Below are 17,050 nucleotides of genomic sequence, written 5' to 3' on the forward strand. Positions count from 1 at the left end.
TTTAAGTCTCACAGTCTTCTGTGTTAGTTCACAGAGAGGGAAGAGGAAGCCTATGGATAGATAGGGAGAAGCCCAGAGGAGAATGAAGGATGGTTCTGCTCCATTGTCCAGAATCTCAGTTTGCTTTGTTCCAGATTAACTCCAGGTGGCCTGATACTGTGTATTGATGACCACAGCAACCTTCCAAAGTATCCACAGGAGCCTAATAGCCTTCAAATGAAGCATCAAAATACAGTTGAAACTGATCAGGAAAAAGCAAGTGAAATTAATCATTATATACTTAAAAAAATCCCATAACAAAGTAAATATCCATCCACAAAGGAGGAGTTAAACAAATCACAGGGCATTTTTCTCTTTATGAAACCAATTAAAAAGGTGGTTGAATTAATTATACTTCCATGGATGGATATCCAGGATGTATTGAGTGCAAAAAGCAAGTTAATGAGAGCAACAAAAATGATATACCTATATGCTCATATACTTCTGTGTGACACAGAGAAAGGCCAGGAAGAATATATACCCTTTAATGGTTATTTTGCGGGGAGAGAAGGTGGAATGGGGAAGGAGTAGAGCAGTGACTTTTCCTCTTCATGCATTTCTGCATGGTTTGAATTTTGGGAAGATAAATTGAGCATTTATTACTGTTATAATTTAAAATAAACCGAACACAAAAGTGAACAGTCAGTAGAATACAACAATCTTTCTGAGCCAGAGGCAGAGAATGATGACTTAAGGTCATGGATGATTCTGTACCAGCATCTAATACAGAAATACAGACACATGCTGAAATCTGCTCCAGTTAGGAGATCCAAAAAAGTCTGTGCCAGGAGAAAAAAACAAACAACCCTATCAAAAAGTGGGCAAAGGATATGAACAGATACTTCTCAAAAGAAGACATTTATGCAGCCAACAAACATATGACAAAAGGCTCATCATCACTGGTCATTAAAGAAATGCAAATCAAAACCACAACGAGATACCATCTCACACCAGTTAGAACGGCAATCATTAAAAAGTCAGGAAACAACAGATGCTGGAGAGGATGTGGAGAAATAGGAATGCTATTACTCTGTTGGTGGGAGTGAAAATTAGTTCAACCATTGTGGAAGACAGTGTGGCAATTCCTCAAGGATCTAGAACTAGAAATACCATTTGATCCAGCAATCCCATTACTGGGTATATACCCAAAGAATTATAAATCATTCTACTATAAAGACATATGCACACGTATGTTTATTGTAGCACTATTCACAATAGCAAAGACTTGGAACCAACCCAAATGCCCATCAGTGATAGACTGGATAAAGAAAATGTGGTACATATATACCATGGAATACTATGCAGCCATAAAGAAGAATGACTTAATGTGCTTTGCAGGGATATGGATGAAGCTGGAAACCATCATTCTCAGCGAACTAATACAGGAACAGAAAACCAAACACTGCATGTTCTCACTCATAAGTGGGAGTTAAAAAATGAGAACACATGGACACAGGGAGGGGAACATTACACACTGGGGCCTGTCAGGGGGTAAGGGGTAAGGGGAGGGGTAGCATTTGGAGAAATACCTAATGTACGTGATGGGTTGATGGGTGCAGCATGCCACCATGACATGTGTATACCTATGTAGCAAAACCTGCATGTTCTGCACATGTACCCCAGAACTTAAAGTGTCATTAAAAAAAAAAAAAAGAAAAAAAAATCTGCTCCAGGCAAGACTGTAGCTAGTAGAACAGGAATCCAATTTTTCCTGCGTTCCAGTGTACTTCAGCCAGGGTTCCTAGTAGCATTATCTATTCCTCAGCAATTCCTTTAACTCTGAACCTCAGGTTGACCTCTTGTTTCTCACCTGAAACAATTTTTAAATACTTTTTTGTCCCCATCAATTTACATTTTAATGTTTACTGGGTTTATGACACTGTTAGATTCTTTGTAATAGGTGCTAAAATGTATGTAAAACTTTTGCAACTTTTTTCAAAGATGAATACAAGGCAATGCCTCTTAGAATGTTATAATCAAAGCAGATGTCACTGGCATGTAGTGTATGTTTCTAATGAAATTCAGAAAATACTGTAAAAACATTAATTTCCCCCCAATTTTATATATAGTTGATTTTCTTTCATTTATCTTTGAAGAAAAAGTAAGGGTTAGGAGGAAGATATGGAAGAGATCAGAGAGCTGAACAGAAGAGAGAAAAGTAAGCAGGAGAATTATGAAAAATGGTAAGAAATTGAGAGATGAGATAGCATCAGTGAAATTTTGTCTGGACCTACATGTCCTTTCAAGCTCATGAGTGGTGCCACAATCCAACTGGCATCCTGTGAAAGCAAGCCTTCAACTCTACTGCATAATTCTCTGTGTGAGTCCTGAACCACTTTAACCTCTTGCCTGTTCTGCAACTTGGTTTGCTTCAATCCCTTATGCTTCTGATCACTAGATTTACTTTCCTATTTGTAGCCTAACCTCATATCTTGGAATTGACATGTGGTGTTTATGACATCTGCTCTCATCCTTAACTAGGGTTCAGAGTTCTCCTGTGTGGTAGGCAGAATAATCATCCTCCCCTTCAAGATGTACATGTTCTCATACCTGGAACCTGTGAATATGTTGCTTACATGCAAAGGGGAGTTAAGATGGAATTAATAATAAGTTAATTACAGATGGAATTAAGGTTGTCAATCAGCTGACCTTACAATGGGGAGATTATGGTTGATTATCTTGATGGGCCCAGTATAGTCACAGGGGTCCTTACTTATGGAATAGTGAGGTATAAGAGGAGCTCAGCGGAATGCAGTATGAGAGGGACTTGCCTTGCCTTTGTGGCTTTGTAGATGGAGGAAGGAGGTCACAAGCCAACAAGTGTAGAACAGCCTCTAGAACTTGAAAAGGCAAGGAAACGTCCTACCTAGACCCCACAGAAAGGAATGCATGCGGCCTTGCGGGTGCCTTGATTTTAGCCTAGTGAGACGTATACCAGATTTTTAACTACAAGAGGACTATAAAATAATAAATCTGTGTGGTTTTAAGCCACCAAACTTGTGGCAATTTGCTATAGCAGCAATAGGAAACTAATACACCCTGGCTACTTTAAAGCTGTTCTCCTGGTCTGTCCTAAAGCCCTTTGTGCCCTTTGCACCCTTTAACTTCATGGAGTCTTCTATGGGCACTAAAAAGGAGGTTCTGAATGTGGCCAGGAAATGGACTGCCTTGTTCAGAGACAAGTTAATCTACTCATGTGTTTCTCCTTCCATCCCAACTACACCTTCACTCTTTCAGCAAAGAGCTTCTTCTCAGCACTGTCCCAAGATTTGAAACAGAGTGAATGGGGATACATGATAACAGACACATATTTGAGATATGATTGGTTTTAGGGCAGTTTCAGAACTGGATGATTGATCCCATATAAGTTCAATGGAAACAGCTTAGCAAAAGCTCATGATTCTTTATGGCCAGTGGAAGTTAGATTGCTGTTCTGTGCTTACAGTCAAGTAGAATTACAGAATTATACTAGGTTAGGGCTAATAGATACCTGTGTAAATGACATTGAGGATTCACTGCCCATTCTCTAAATGTGAAAGAAGTCATAAGCGATGGGATTGGGGAGTGGGAGAGGGCACGTTCCTATGGGGGTGTGGTCACACATGGTCTTCAGGTGGGCGTGTGGAAAGCCCTCCCAGATTCTGATAGATAAACAAACATTGACTGTATAAGATACCCGTCCTGGTAGATTAGTCATTCACAAACTTCGGAATACATAAAAGTCACCTGGAGACTTTGTTAAAAGATGTAGATTTCTAGTTCTCTTCCTAGTAATTGAGATTTAGTAAGCCTAGGATGTATTTTTGACATGTATCCAAGTGATTCGTATGCAGGTAGTCAGTGCAGCTCACAATGAGCATGGCATTGAAGAACACTGTGTGGGACAGAGATACAATTCAAATAGTCTTGTGCTTTGACTTAAAGAGGAATCTGTAATTTCCCAATTTGTTTTCTGCTTTGATCCTCTTCACATGTGTATACTCTTTCAGCATTTTCTCATTACATAATAATTTGCAAGCGATGGGAGTGGGGAGTGGGAGAGGGTAGGCTCCTATGGGGCGTGATCACACATCATGGTCTTCAGGTGGGCATGTGGAAGGCCCGTCCAGATTCTGATACTATTCCTCTATTTCCTACTCCACTCACCAATAGGTGATTCTCAGCTCCAAGAAATGCAGATGCCCCTTAGTGGGGCATTTCTGGGTATGAGGAGACATTTGCAAACACTCAAGGCACTGTGGGACTTGCGTTATAGGTGAGTAGCAGACAAGACCTTTCACTTGGAAACGTTCCTTTCCTTCCAAGGTAGGGAGAAATGATCTGATCTCTTCTCTGAGAGGATTTACTTTCCAAAGTCTAGTTTTCCTTTGATCTGGATGGGTGAGAGGTGGGGGTCCCGCCTACGGTTGTGTAGGTTGAGCATGAATTCCCAAAGGGTGAGTGTAGGTAGAGTCCAGTGCAGTCCTACTCAGCAAGCTGGATGCTGGAGCAAGGGCAAGGGTCTGGCTAGAGGAAAAGCTGCCTTTTAAAAGTCCACACAAGATCTCTGCTAGTTTTGACCCTACCAGGTGGCAACCTCGAGGGTTTCTCAGTCTTTTTTTTTTTTTTTTTTTTGAGACGGAGTCTTGCTCTGTGCCCCAGGCTGGAGTGCAGTGGCGCGATCTCGGCTCACTGCAAGCTCCGCCTCCCGGGTTTACGCCATTCTCCTGCCTCAGCCTCCCGAGTAGCTGGGACCACAGGCACCTGCCACCACGCCCGGCTAATTTTCTTGTATTTTTAGTAGAGACGGGGTTTCACTGTGTTAGCCAGGATGGTCTCGATCTCCTGACCTCGTGATCCGCCCGTCTCGGCCTCCCAAAGTGCTGGGATTACAGGCTTGAGCCACCGCGCCCGGCCGGGTTTCTCAGTCTTAACTCTCCCCTTGAATTCAGTAATTTTAGGACTGGGGTGATAGGAAAAGGAAAAACAGAATGAAATTTAGGAAGAATTCTGTTTACTGCTACATTTTCCAACAGTTGGAAGTCTCTGCTTTCCTGACAATATTTGGGCTTCCTAAAAGACGCGCCTGTACAACTTTAGGTGGCACTCACTCATTTACCCGCTGGAAAAACAAATTCCTGAGTGTCGCATTATGCTCTTGTGTCTTGTCAATCCTCTTATTTGCCAATTTCCAGCTTATCAGCTAGACTTGCTTAATGCCTGAGGCCAAGGTACTGCAGTATCTCTTAATTAACTAGTTGCAGACAGCTAATTGCTTAACTGCAGTATCTCATCAGTATACAAAGTATATTGACTCCAAATTGGAAAAATGCCTGTGAGCGTTTTAAAAGTATTACAAAACTTCTGCTGGAAAAGGCGTCTTTTAAAATACCCACCTATGGAAGAGCTCAGACAGAGGAGGATAAGAGAGAAGTGTGGGGGAAACACACTTGAAAGAGTTGTTTCACTTTTCATCTCAATCCCTTCCCCTCCATATTTCCTATGTCAAAATGATGGCTTTAGAGATTCTGTAGAAGTACTCGCCTCTTCACAACCTACTCCACTCTCCTGGAGATGACCACAACCCCTGAAATGCTGTGCCCCACCCTTTCTGAGCAGGTTCCCATCCTGAACTTCTGACTTCAGTAAATTTAGAGAGCTGCCTCCTGCCCAGTCTATAGGCCATTAAAGCTGCAGGAAACATTTCTGATGAATGTTTTCAATACTTGGCTCCCAAGCACTTGCTGACCAGCCTCTTTGGTCCAGATCCAGCCTTGCCTCCAACCTTGCCAGCTGGAGTTTCTGTGGCTTCCTGTAAAAAGCCAGACATACTCTCTTTATTAAAGTGAGATTAACGGGTGCTAAGGAGGGTATTACAGATCATTAGCTACCTAATCATTAAAGTTCCGAACTGAGGAATTCGCCCACGTAGACCATACACTGTGCTCTCACTAGATGGCCAGGCCTGCGCTGGGCACTTCATACAGAATCCAACTCAGTCTCCACACACTATGAGCTAGAGATTATTCTTGATTTTTATTTGATAAACTTGAGGTGCAGAGAACTGTAATAATTTATCTAAAGCTACACACATACTTAGAAAAAAAAGTGCAAGGGAAAAAAAGTGCTTTAGAGGAAAGGAGGCTAGTGAAACACATCATATTGAGAGTAAATACTCATTTGGAATGGGTAGATTTTTCTTTCTGATTCCTCTGCTGGGTCAGCAGATCAGTGCTGTAGTGATATTTACCGGGTTCAGAAATGATTTCACTTCGTTGGTCTCATTTGATTCTTTGATTCTTTATAGCTGAAGCCTGTCTTCGCCAAAATGGAGATCTAAGACATATGTTATTCCCATTTTTCCTCTTCTGTCAGTTTAATACATATAGTGACCACTTTTTTTCCTTGAGATGTACATATCCTGTACATTCATGTGGGGAAAAAGAAAATGCCAGTATGTCACCAAAAGGTTAGCAGTTCACAACCTTGGCTGCACATTAGAATCACATAGAGAGATCCGGGAAGTCCCCATGCCCAGGCCACACTCCCAACCTGCTAAATTAGCCTGTGTGTGTGGCTTCCTGATATTTCTAGCAGTGCTTCTTTAACTTTACATGAACACAAAGCACCTAGGGGTTTTAAAATGCAGAGTGTGGTTCAGTAGGCCTGTGTGGGTGCTGAGACCCTGCATTTCTAACAAGCTCCCAGTTGAAGCCGCTGTTTCTGGGCATCTCCACGTTGGGGTTAGTGAGGCTCTAAATTAGTCATTTTCAAAATATGGTTCCTGCATCTGTGGCATCAGCATCACCAGGGATCTTGTTAGAAATGGACATTTTTGGGCCCCTCCCAGACCTAGTGAATCACTAACTCTAGGGGTGGAGCCCAGCAATCTGGTTTAACAAACCTCCAGGTGGTTCTGATGTACACTAAAGTTTGAGAACCACTGCTGGAGAATCATTTCCAGTTTACTCCAGGGTTAGGCTTTTGGGAGGCAAGAGAGTTTATCCACAGTTTATCCAATGCAATGGAGAAGGTTTTTTACAAGGATACTTGTGGAAATGAGATTAGGCTTCATAGGAACCCAGGAACAGTTGCACAACTAGGACATATGTGACAAACCACTCACAGCAAGGCGTCCCAGAAACTAGGATGTGTCTGGGAGCATCTGGAGTGACCACCCAGGCTGACTCATTGCTTGTCCAGCTGTAGGAGTTCACTGTTTCTTCCTGTAGTGCCTTCTCTTATCATGACTCAGCAATTCTTCCCCATCTCTGCTCCCAGCATAGTGGCTTAGTTGGAGTCCTGGAATGAGATTACTTGAGTTAAAATTCTGGCTTATTATGTGTACTATCAGGCACTTTACCTAATCTCTCTTGGCTTTGGTTTCTAGATCTTGAAAAATGGGAATACTAATGCTACCTACCTCATAGACTTGTTGTAGGATCAAATGAGATAACGGGTGTAACATGTTTAAATCATTGCTCAGGACCCAGTAACTGTTCACAATATCAAGCTGTCATTATTGTCTTTTTGTGTCTTTATACTTCTAGTTATATCTACAATTAACTCACTCAATCTAAACCTTGAGTTCAAATGTTTGCGAAAGAGGCACAGATTGCTGTAGTGAGTCACTGTCATGGTTATTGGTCTTATCTCTCCCACCAAGCATCTGTGCACATCCTATATTTTTGCTGTCTGGGGTTAGATGTCCTCCTCTGGTCTCTAGTACTTCATGTACTTGAGAAGATCCATTCACGTTAGGACTAAAAGAAGGAAGAAAGCACGTGTGATGTTGCGCCAGTCCAAGGCAGTGTGCCCTTCAGGGTGCCTTATTCCCTTAGCTTGGCCCAACCAGTTCCACCATCTGCTGATGACCTTTTGTGTCTGACTCCACAATTTAGAAACCTATTACATGAATCTATCAGATTGTAACTTGGCACATAGATTACAGGAGTGGGAACTCTGCTGCACTATCACTTCTGCCTTCTCCTCTGGAACCACATAATCACCAAACTAGTGAATTTAAATGAAAGGGAGAGGTGCCACTCATCAACAGAGGCAAAGAGAATGCTAACCTAGGAATGAACACTACAGGTTTAAAAAGCCGTACCCTTCCCACCCTCCCCGGAACTTTAAAAAGAAATGTATTTGTCATTGCTTAGGCTTGAAGAAAACAGGAGCTGCTATCAGTTGCTTAGAAACACTTTCCAGCTGGGCTCCTACAACAAAACTGCTGGGTTAATCCACTCAGATGTGTGGACTTTGTAGCTCACAAATGTTAAGAGCAGTTTTGTAATGAATCCACCATGGACAAGACAGTCCTTATTTGACTAGATGGTAACTACTAGCTCTTTCCCTGTCTACTCACCTCTGAGTGATGAGATACAACCATGCAAAGTGTAAGATGCTTCCCTTTATAGTTTTGAATTTGCATGGTAGCATTTCATTCTTGATCAACTAGAATATCTCTGCCGTCTTCACTTTCTCCTTGTAGGAAAGCAGACAGAAAAAATATTTTGGGCTGAATGTGGTGACTTATGCCTGTAATCCCAGCACTTTGGGAGACTAAGGTGGGAGGATCATTTGAGCCCGTGAGTTTGAGACGAACCCAGGCAACTCACTCTCAATCCTTGTCTCTACCACCACCACCAATACCACCACCACCACCACCATCAAAAACAAAACAAAATTAGCTGAGTGTGGTGGTGCATACCTGTAGTCCCAGCTACTCAGGAGGCTGAGGTGGGAGGATTGCTTGAGCCCAGGAGGTCGAGGAGTGAGCTGAGATCATGCCACTGCACTCCAGCCTGGGTGTCTCAAAAAAAAAAAAAAAAAAAAGTTTAATGATTATAATGAAAAGTCTCATAACGATCTGAGGACACCCATTGGTTCCTATTCCTTCTGTCTATATCCTGCACTTATTAGCTTCTTCATCAGAGGGTTTTCAACTTGAAAGAGATAATCTGGTTTAATGTCTGAATTTGAGTAATCTAGGGTATATACAAATCTCTTTTAAAGAAAATCCATTCTTGCAGATCTTCAACATTACCTTTATTACTTTTTATTATAAAATTTCTGAAATATGTAAAAATATAAAACTACATGTGTGCTATACAATCATAAAAACTGAAACAAATTTGTAAATTAAATATAAACTGGGCATGGTGGCTTACGCCTGTAATCCTAGTACTTTGGGAAGCTGAGGTAGGTGGACCCCTTGAACTTAGGAGTTTGAGATAAGCTTGGGAAACAGTGAGACCTTATCTTTACAAAAAATCAAAAGATTAGCTGGGCATGGTAGCATATGCCTATAGTCCCAGCTCCTCTGGAGGCTGAGGTGGGAGGTTGGCTTGAGCCCAGGAGGAGGAGGTTGCAGTGGGCTGATGTTGTGCCACTGCACTCCCACCTGGGTGACAGAGTGAGACCCTGTCTCAAAAAAAACCCACAAAACTATATATAGATGTAGATACGTGTATGTATATATAAACAAAATGACAACCAATATAATTCAAATTCAAGACAGTTTAAAAAGCAGATATTGGTTGAACTTAAATTGTCAATGCAAGGTATATTAATAGAAAGATGAGTTGGTATAATTATTTTTACTCATGACAATCTTAATTATTGCTAATAATCATTTAAATTTTAATTGTTATTATTTTGCTATTTTAATTATAAAGTCATTTTAAACTACTGAAGATTGGTCAATTTAGAATGCACACTCCCCATACTGAAAAATAATAAGTATAATTTAACAAAAGAGTGTTTATTGCGTCTTTATCAGCAACATATGCCTGGCACTTAGCAAAGGTACAGGTGCTTGCATGTTTGAATTTTCAACACTGTCATGAGCCATATAATGATTCAATGTTTCCATCATTTTTCTATGTACAAATTACCTCAAAAGTCTTGCACAATGAGTGGTAACAGTATTTGCCCTCAGTTTGGTGTACACCTGATTGTGAACACAAATACATAGACAGCTATTAGAATCTCATGGTCATCCAGATGACACAGCTGTGTTGCATTAATATTTATTTTATGAAAATGAAAACACAAGGTTGCATTCTTACAGACCTTTTGAATTTTGAGAAAAATCTGAGGACCCTCAGAGGTCCTAGGGCTCCAAATTAAGAAACCTTGTTTAAATTATCATCTGTTTCAGCCCCATTTAATTCTCACAGAAACCTATGACATAGATGCTAGCATCAACCCAACTCTACCAGCGAGGACTCTGGGGCACACGGAGGTTAAATAACTTGTCCAGCACCACACAGGCAGTGAGGGAGGAGCCAGGATTTCATCCCAAGTCCATCTGTTTCCAAAGCCTCTCTTTTTGAGAACTCAGTACCCCTACTCTAGAAAATCTGTTCAGAATCCCAAGGGAAGTGCATAGGAGTGATCACTGGGCAGACAGGGACACATGCCTAGCTTCTTTGCAGTTTCTGGAAAAAGTTAACCATAAGCTGAACTAATCTAATGCAGTGCCTGTTTTGTGGGACAAAGGTCTCAATTGTAATGAGAACTGATTTACCCTACATGTACTTTCTCTCAGAATCAGCCTCAAAGTCTTCAGGCCTCATCTGGACATTTGAGGCCCTTACCTGAAGCCAGTGATGAGCTGTATTGTTGGATGAAAATTGCTGTCTGTGTCTTGAAGTCTGGCAGCTTTTTCATTCATTTATCCATTAACTCATTGCACAGAATAGTGGGCTAACCTTCCAGGTATTCTATCAGTATAAGAAAGCAACTCACAGGTCCTGACTCTATCATTTACAGACCTAGAATATTGCCTCTGGTTCCCTTACTATTGGGCATGAGTGCCTCCTTCTTTCTCTCTCAGAAGAAGGCATGAATTTGCTGTAGGGTGGTGAAAAAATATTAGCTAATCTAGGCATCAGAAACTAGGTGAAAGTCCTGCTTCTGCTCCTAAAAGCTGTGTAACCTTGAGCAAATCATTGATCTTCTCTGATCACAATTTTCCCACCTTTAAAACAAGAATATTGATAATGAATTTATTGTGAGGGGTCCATAAGACCATGTGTATGACAACACTATGGACTTTGAACATTTTCAACAGTAGAACAGGTTATTTTTTTATGTCCCCCAAACACTTACTGAATACTTATTAAATGTCAGTATCTGTGTTGGCACTGGAAATACAAAGATTAGACACGATCCCTGATCTTAATGAACTTGTAGTCTAGTAAGGGAGATTAGTGTTTAAATAAGAACATCATGGTGTAATAAGATGGACAATTGTAGAAATATATGCAATGAAATAGAGGCGGTACTCAAAGTGACTTGAGTAGGACAGTTTAAGCTACATAGAGCAGAGACATGAACTTAGCTTCTAACTACCATTACAAGTCATAGAAACACCCAGAAGCATGGTGTGTTTGGGAATTAAGATCAGTGAGGTGGGGCAGGATGTGAGGTAAGTATCCCTAGGTCACTGAGGACCAAGGCTCCAGACTTATTCTACTTTTGCTGTACCATGATTAGATACCGTTGTAATGCTCACCCGAGCTATTTCCTTTCTATCCAGAACTGTAGAAAGTAATTGTTTTGTGCCAGTTTAGAATGCACTTGGAGGATGAAAAACATCAAACATTCTCCATTTAATTGGCTTTTGTTGCTATTTTTGCGTTATGGTTGCAGGACCAGCTCTGAGAATTTTAGAGTCACCTCAACAGGGTGTGCCGTCTTGTTCTCTTTGGTAGGTCTCCTTTCCTTTTGGCAGGCTGTTAATTTCCTCTGAATATATAATTTGGCCTCTGCAATGTTGCTCTTTTGATGGCCTATTTAGGCCCCCAGAACTAGAATACACTTGACCAAATGCATTATAAACAAAGGAGATTTTACCTCTGTAGTTCTTTAGGAAACATGTAATATTTCCATTCCTTCTATGAAGTTGAATGCCTGGAGCACTGAGTGAATTAGCTTGTCTTTTTGCCTTATTGAATTGATCAGAATATTTGGCATCTTTCATTTTCAACTTTTGTCGTCATTATAGCCTTGTGACTTTTGTGAAGAATGTGGTTTCTATCACATAATTCTATGAATTCAATCAAACCATGACTCAGAAAGTGTTGATATCTTCTGAATGACATTTTCAACAAATGCCCCAAATAATATGACTTTAATATCAACATCCATTGAACTAATGAAAGCTGGAGCGTGTATTAGTCTCAGTCCACTGCCTTAAACCTCAGGGAACAATTAAATACCTATGTATTGGAGGCAATGAAAAGAGAAAGTGAGTATTATAAGTCTGTGGGCCCTTTTGATTTGGTTTGACTGCAACAAGATTTCACAGCCTACATCACAGCCACAGGGCCTTCTTATAAATAACTTTTTCAGTCTGAATTTGAAAATGTGCAGGTAGTTTTTAGAAAGTGTGGTCTGGATCAGAGGTCTCCAACACAGGATGATCACACCCACAAGACAATCCATTGCCACACTGGAAGAATATATTATAACTAAGTACATATATAGTATGCATAAACTATCAGAACTAATATAAAATGTAGTATTTAAATATAAAATTAGTTATCATATATTAGAATTAATATAAAAAAGGATGAATCAGAACTTTATGCAATGAAGAAATTGGTTGTGCCCTCAGATGGTCTAGATTTCAGATGGTCAAGGTACCATGAGGGAGGGGTGGAGCTGCACAACAGTGCTGTCATTCATCCTTTTCTTTCAGTATCTTAAGAGGGTTTACAGTTTACATATATAAGCATGGGAAATGGGCAAGGGTCTTAAATGATTTCTGTATTGAAATCATGTGATAAAGGTAATATCAGATAATAATGCAAAGTCCGTGACAGAGGTGATCACATCTGACAAGAAATTGACCCCTCACTTCAACATTATAAACAAAACTATTTGAAATATGGATTTTCTTATGAGCTGAATTGTGTCTCTACCCCACCCAATTCATATTTTGAAATTCTAACCCTCCAGTATCTCAGAATGTGACCTTTTTCAGAGATAAGGTTTTTACAGAGGTAATTAAGTTAAAATGAGATCATTAGGGTGGGCTCTACCAATATGACTGGTGTCCTTAAAACAGAGGAAATTTGGACACAGAGCTATGAATAGAGGGAAGAACATGGGAAGACCCAGGCAGACGAAAAACATACACAAGCAAAGAAGAGAGACCAGGAACACATCCTTCCCCCACAGGAACAGCTCACAATAAGCCAATGCCAACACTTTGATTGATCTTGGACTTCCCGCCTCTAGAACAGTGAGAAAAGAAGTTTCTGTTGTTTAAGTCACTCAGTCTTAGCTCTTTATTAAGGTGGCCCTAACAAACTAATAGAGATTCACATCCAGTCTCATTAGCAATGTGCCTTAGTCATTGTACGTTATGCCTTGAGTTATTAATTAATGATAGTGTGAAGCCATTATGACTAGAAAGACATTTGAAACCATGCTTTCAGAACATGAAGACAAACCAAGACTTTAAAAAAAATGAAATATATTCAATTCACTGCTGTCAATGAAAATACTACCATCAATAATAAAATTTCTAAGAGAAGAATAAAGGATTTTTTTGTGCCATTAAAAAATAAAAAATTTAAAATAACGACATTTATTTTAATTTGGATCCTAAAATTATTTTATGTCCACTTTGCTATATAGGTAATATGATAGTCTATACAGTAGTACATGTGCATAATTTACAAATAAATATACATGAACATGGTCAAATGCTAAAATGTTTTATTGATGAGGTATGTAATTAAAAATGTTTGGGGACCACTGGCCATGATAATGTGGCTTAGATTCCTCCTTTCTAAACCTAGCTATTTTAGATTCTGCAGATATAGGACATGTTAGGGCAATTTATCAAGGAAGTAGAAGTTCTGAACTAACCAAAGTTTCATTATAAGAGGAAAGAGTTTACGAATTGGATGACTCATATTCTCCTATGAAGATTTAAATAAAAATGTTTTCTTTATAGGTATCAGGTTCTAAAGATAGTTTCTAAAGTGATTTAAGTGAAGTTGTTTTTAGAAAGTAAGTTTTGTTTATTTTTTAAACATTTGACTTCTATTCAATACTATTGGTAAAATTCCCACAGTGGCAAGAAAATCAGGCACAGCCCTCCAAAGTAGTGAAGGGTACTTAACAATCCATTTATTTGGAAGTTGTTTTGGTATTTTATATAGAAGAAAATCAGGAAGTTCAGCAGCTACCTCTGGAGAATGCAATTTGATTCAGTCAGAGCATCAGTGTGTAGAACTGGGTAAGGAGAGAACTTCACACACATCACACATACTCATATACACACACGAATACATATACACATGCATACATATACACTTACACATACACACAGACTTATATACTCACAAATACACACACACACACACACACACCAACATGTATGTATCCTAGGGGAAAGACTTTTCACCAGAGACAAAGCTACTAACTTCCATGGTAGAAGAATATATAAGGCTGGATGCTGTGGTTCATGCTTGTAATCCCAGCACTTTGGGAGGCCAAGGTGGGAGAATTGCTTGAGTTCTGGAGTTAGAGACCAGCCTGGACAATATAGGGAGACCCTATCTCTACAAAAAATTTTAAAAAATTAACCAAGTGTGGTGGCATGCACCTGTAGTTCCAGCTTCTTGAGAGACTGAGATGGGAGAATCGCTTGAGTCCAGGAGGTACAGGTGAGACTGTGTTGGCTGTGATTGTGCCACTGCACTCCAGCCTGGCCAACAGAGCAAGACTCTCTCTCTCTCTCATTGTGGAATCATGATTAAATGATGATTACTATATATAGTACTATATATATAAATATATAGTCTCATATATATATACACACACATATATATATATAAAGTCAGAAAACTCCACAGACATTAGACCTCATAAGGCAAGTCATTGTGTGCTTACACGTCCCAAATGTTTTGTTCTTTGGAGCCTTTTTAAGAATGGAAGAAAATAAAAAGTGCAAGAGCCTTTTATGATCATTTATTGTGCCACTGTTAATTTGAAGCCTGCCACTCATAACATGGAGAATGATGATTGCTTTATATATAGGAATATATAGTAATATATATTACTATATCTATTTATATGTAGTATATATTGTTTTACATATAATATACTATATTATGTATGTTATAAAATATAATATATTATATATTTATAAAACAATATATACTATATATAAATGTATATGGTAAATTAATAAATGTATAAATTTGTGTATAAATGTATATTATATATTATATATCTCAAAGGATGGTTAAGCTTTCAAAAGGCAGGGATAAAATAAGGGGCAATTTAGGAAAATACGAATATATAGTATATTATATATAAAACAATATATACTATATATTACAATATAATTATATATACTATATAAATGTATATGGTAATATATATGTTACTATATATTTCTATGTATATAGTACTATATGTATCATAATCATCATTTCCATGTTATGAGTGGCAGGTTTCAAATTAGCAGCGGTACAATAAACGATCATAAAAGGCTCTTGCATTTTTTATGTTCTTCCATTCTTAAAAAGGCTCCAAAGAACAAAACATTTGGCAAGTGTAAGCACACAGCGACTTGCCTTATGAGGTCTAATGTCCGCAGAGTTTTCTGATTACCATTAAGGAAAGCAAAAGGAAAGACATTGGTTCAGTATCATTTCTACTTATCCTTTTCTTTCCAGGTAAAAGAAATCTTTACATGGGTCTAGACCAGCAAAAGCTCTTTGCAGCAGCAGATACACATCACTGGGTACGGCTAGTTCTCAAACATGCACTTGATTTTATTTACCAGTCTTATAAATCATCACATGTCCAAAGAAACACCTAGGTGAACCAAAGTTCTGATTTTATACACTCACTGCCACCTGTCGCTCACAGCCTGCAAGTCCTGTGCCAATGTCAGAAGCTGGAAATATGTTATGATGGTTAAGAGCAGTCCCCACCTGTGCTCCTTATCAGTCATTTTCTAGTGGATTGTAAGGTGCTCATGTGGCAAAGTTAACCTCTTAGGAAGAAGGAGAGAGATGGAGAACAATAGAACGAGGTGGAACTAAGTCCTGGGGTACTCTAGCATCAAGAGACTGAGGAGAGGGAATTGGGATCAGTTGGATGTCAGGAAAGCAAAGTGAGAGTGCCATGATGGGAACCAAGAGAAGAGAGAGCGATCAGCTCTATGAAATGACACCCCCATTTTTACCTCCCCCAATTCCCCCTTTGTCTTTCTCAACTGCAAACATGGATGATTTTCTTCTATGCCGTGAGGTCACTGAATGTATCAGTAGAAATTCCTAGCTCTCAGAACCATTTGGGACTTTTGCAACCTATACAAAACTTCAATATCCTCCTTTTCTTCCTATTTTATATTTCCTCTTTTGAATTTAATCCTCAAGCGATTAGAGTATGCTAAAAGGGACCAAGCTTAGATTAGCAGAATTTTACTAAAAGTTCAAGGATGCTTTTGGCAATGAAATTCCATTCAACATGTATTTACTAAATGCTTACTAACTATAAGATGCTATTCTCAATGCTGTAGGAAAAAAAAAATAAAATGCTATGTTCACTGAAGTCAACATCTCAAACGTTTGCAATGTAGGAATGAAATTACTTTAAAAGAGATAAAGCACAAATTGCTGTGGAGATACAAAGGAGGAAGAGATCACATTCGGTCAGAGGGATTATAAAAAACCTGGAGAAGGATTTAGTGTGTGGGTGGGCCTCAAAGGATGGTTAAGCTTTCAAAAGGCAGGGATAAAATAAGGGGCAATTTAGGAAAATAGGAACAACATGAGCAAAGGCACAGAGATGGGAAAGTATAGCTCGTTTTTGGAGAAACGGTCATAGTTAAATTTAGCTGGAGCATAAAGATATGCATGTAAAAAAGAAGTGAGTAAGATTGGAGGAGAAGTGATGGCATATGTCAGAGAGTCCTGGGTAGGGAGGCAGTGAGGCAGGGAGGTGGGGGGACCACATGGTGAACTGCAAAGAGCATGTGCTTCCCAGCCAG

General features: G+C 39.4%; 1 long non-coding RNA gene across 1 annotated transcript in view; it reads right to left on the reverse strand.

Moving 5' to 3' along the window:
• Positions 1-9,768: 9,768 nt before the first annotated feature.
• The window catches only part of LOC140710022 (uncharacterized), a 31,310-nt gene continuing 24,028 nt past the window's right edge, over positions 9,769-17,050 (reverse strand). Inside the window, exons 4-5 of the long non-coding RNA XR_012090898.1 lie at positions 11,884-12,248; positions 9,769-9,973 (exon numbers count right to left, since the gene is read on the reverse strand). This is a non-coding gene — a long non-coding RNA (uncharacterized lncRNA). The remainder of the gene's footprint in view (positions 9,974-11,883; positions 12,249-17,050) is intronic.

This window comes from Chlorocebus sabaeus, chromosome 24 (genome assembly GCF_047675955.1).
Source record: "Chlorocebus sabaeus isolate Y175 chromosome 24, mChlSab1.0.hap1, whole genome shotgun sequence".
Taxonomy (NCBI): domain Eukaryota; kingdom Metazoa; phylum Chordata; class Mammalia; order Primates; family Cercopithecidae; genus Chlorocebus; species Chlorocebus sabaeus.